Here is a 3,752-nt window from a genome sequence, read left to right as displayed (position 1 = left end):
TGCAACGGAACGTCTTTAGGCCCACAATTTATTAACTTAGAAACTTAATATGTCTAGAGTATTTATAACATTAGATTTACAAGTCCCAAAACCCACAAACCCTAGTCCCTATATGAACAGTAGTAACATGTGTTCAATATTAACCGTAACCACCTAGCAAACGGTTACAAGTCTTTTAGTCCTTTAGTGGCAGAGCAGATACTGAGCTGTCTTTAGAGGATTTGACCGCTACTTATGTGTGTGTGTGGGGGGGGGACAAAAACATTTGAAAATGGGGTGAGCTTATGCCCAGTGAGTGACCAAGAAAACATAGTAAATTCTCATGCATAATTTCAGAAAATAGTTTTATCTGAAATATAAACTTTTGCAACATAAATATTTTCCAAGCGTAAATTATATAAAGTTGTTTTAAACATAAAACAGTAAAATCATTTCTTAAATCAAAGTATTGTATAACTGGTAAAATAATCCCAACACCAACTACTAGTCCAGAGAGAACCCTTTTGCTCAATCTCTGACTTTATTCACCTGTGGCCACACTAAGTACCTTCACACGTTAGGTACTACTGCTCAGATACTTTCTTCTTGTACTTCAGTATCGAGCTACTAGGATACCTTCTCCAACGTACTTCAGTATCCCGTTGGCTTGGTACCTTCTCAAACGTACTTCAGTACCAATAGATACCTTCTCCTTGTACTTCAGTATTTAGTTGGGTGGATGCCTTCTCCTTGTACTTCGGCATCGCATTTTACCAAAACTATTATAAACAACTTTTCTCTTTAAAGCATGTATAGTATAACACATATAAAACATGGCTTTAAAGATGGTAACGTATGCTAGATAAAATCAATACATATACCTATGTAAATAGTTTTTCAACAATATGCATGCGTTCAAATCACAATTCAAACTTATTTGGAAATCACTTTAGAAAACTAGTAGGTATGAGCATTATTTTCGTAAAAATGCTTTCTGTAAAACGTTTGTAATCAAAACAGTTTAAAAACGTTTTAGTTCGAAAATATTTTAGCCACTCACCTTGAACTCTTAGGAACTTTTCACTCTAGTAGCTCCTCGGGTCCCTTTTTCATCCTTAAAATCCAAATTCAACATACAACTTAGATTACTTATTATTCCGAACCTTATTTGGAAATACTTTCTTCTACAAACTTATTCTAAAATGTCTTATAAATCTTACCCTAAACTTTCAGCTTAGAATTCCTCGTGGTTTGGCCGGAATCTCAAAATCTTTAAGACTGGCCCAGACTGATCCTACAGTCTGACCCTTTTGCTTTCTTCTCAACCTTCAGCCCAGTTCCTTTGAGCTTTTCCTCCGGCAACCCTATTCTGAAAACTAGACTTCTAGATCTTTCAGATGGCTTTAGAATCACTCCAAACGCACGATTAAATTAGAAGATCTTCTCGTCCAAAGTTGACACATTCCTCTGAACCCTCACTGCCCTCTACTTTCTCTACGAAATTTATGATTTTTGTGTGATTTGAAAATGAAATCCCAACTCCCTATTTATAGGCGTTCAAATTGCTCGTGGGATTGACAGCATCTACTTGGCTGCATGGCCAAATGTTTAATCCTCCCTTTATCAACGTAAGCTGACTTCACCTTGATTCAATGTGTTCTTCCCAAACGCATCCAACACAATTTCTTAGGGTTTAAGAATTTCTCTTAATCGGACACCTAGATTTTAATTGACGTTTTCCCTTACGTCTTTAAGCTTTGTTTGTATTCAAATTAGGGTTTTTAAATGCATAATCCACCCCAACGCGTCCAAATACATTGCCCAGAAGCTTGCTCAACCGTTCAATGCATAGGCGAGGCGTGGGCGTGACGTTCGAATCAAACAAAACAAGGCTAACGCATAGGCACTCTCGCTCTTTCTACTCTCAGTAGTGTCACTCTCTCCACTCTCGGCAGTGTCGCTTTCTCCCACTTTCTCGCTAGTCTCGCTCTCTCCAGCAATCTCGCTGGTCAGCTCTCTCCAATCTCGCTCTCTCCAGCTTTCTCTCCAACTTTTCTCTCCACTCTCGTTCTCTCCAACTTTCTCGCTGGTCTCGCTCTCTTCTATCTTCTATCCAATCTCGCTCTCTCCCATTTCCTCTCCAATCTCACTGGTCTCGATCTCAATGATCTCGCTCTCAACGATCTCGCTGATCTCACTCTCAAAGATCTCGCTCTTAGCTATTGCAAAGATTGTTCTCCGTACACGTTTGCTTACCACTTTGTGATATTTTTACACGGATTTTCCAAATTTTTCCAAAATAATTACCCATATTTTTCGCATTTCACATAAATTCCATATTTTTCTCAGTCCTTCAGCCATAACGCATTTCACATAACTTCTCTATACTTAGCCGAAATTTCACAAACTCAATTTCCATATTATTCCACACTAGCTCAACCTACTTATTATTTTTCCCCAACTTTCCCAGCTCAATTCCATATTTTTCTTTTCAAATTCCCATCCCTTCTTCACTATTTCATACTAAATTTCTCATCAACCTACTCAACTTATTTATACAAATTTAAATAGAGATACACAATTAAGTGGAAAATTAAGACAATTTAAATAAAAAACACACTTAAGTGTAAAATTGGGATTTGGGGTTCACATATAGTTATTGAAAAAATAGAATGAGATTTTTCTTGCTTTCTATTGATTATGATTTATGGGATATTGTTGAGGAAGGTTTTAAAATTCCAACAAAAGATGTTGATGGAGTTAGCACTATAAAACCTAAGGAAGAATGGTCAATAAATGAAAAGAAAGCATGCTCTTTAAATGCCAAAGCTATTAATTGCTTATTTTGTGCTTTGAATGAAGTTGAGTATAATAGAGTGTCTATTTGCAAAACCGCTAAAGAGATATGGGATAAATTAGAAATTACTCATGAAGGAACTAGTCAAGTAAAAGAAACAAAGATTGACATGTTAGTTCATCAATATGAAATATTTAAAATTGATGAAAATGAAGCTATTTCCGATATGTTTATTAGATTTACTAACATTGTCAATGCTTTAGAAGGACTTGGGAAAAAGTACTCAAATCTTGAGAAGATAAAGAAGCTATTGTAGTCTTTGCCTAAATAATGGGAGCCTAAAGTCACCACCATTCAAGAGGCAAAGGATCTCAAATCTCTCTCCATTGATGAACTCATGGGCTCGTTGTTGATGCATGAGATAAAGATCAAGAAAAACATGGAGGATGAGAAGAAAAAGAAAGAAAAGAATATAGCTTTAAAGACCATCTCTTTAGAAGTTGACTCTCAAGATGAAGATGACTTTGATGAAGATGATATTGCCTATCTTTCACATAAGTATAAAAACTTCATCAAGAGAAAGAAGCAATTCAAGAAGCATCTCTCCAACCAAAAAGAGTCAAAAGGTGAAAAGAGCAAAAATGATGAGGTAATATGCTATGAATGCAAGAAGTCGGGTCATATTAGAACCGATTGTTCTTTTCTCAAATCATCCAAGAAATCCAAGAAGAAAGCAATGAAAGCTACTTGGGATGATAGAGATGAAAGCGAAAGTGAGAGTGATAATGAAGAAGTGGCCAATTTTTGCTTCATGGCTCATAGTGACAAAGATGATGAACAAAATGATGAGGTAACTCTAGAACCTCTTTCTTATAATGAATTGTTCGAAGCTTTTGAAAATATGCAAAATGATTTAGAAAAACTTAGTTCTAAGTATGTTGTGCTTAAAAAGAAATACAATGTTTTATCTAGTAAA

This window comes from Benincasa hispida, chromosome 5 (genome assembly GCF_027475165.1).
Source record: "Benincasa hispida cultivar pf3 chromosome 5, pf3_genome.v1.1, whole genome shotgun sequence".
NCBI lineage: Eukaryota > Viridiplantae > Streptophyta > Magnoliopsida > Cucurbitales > Cucurbitaceae > Benincasa > Benincasa hispida.
This window is presented reverse-complemented; position numbering follows the sequence as displayed.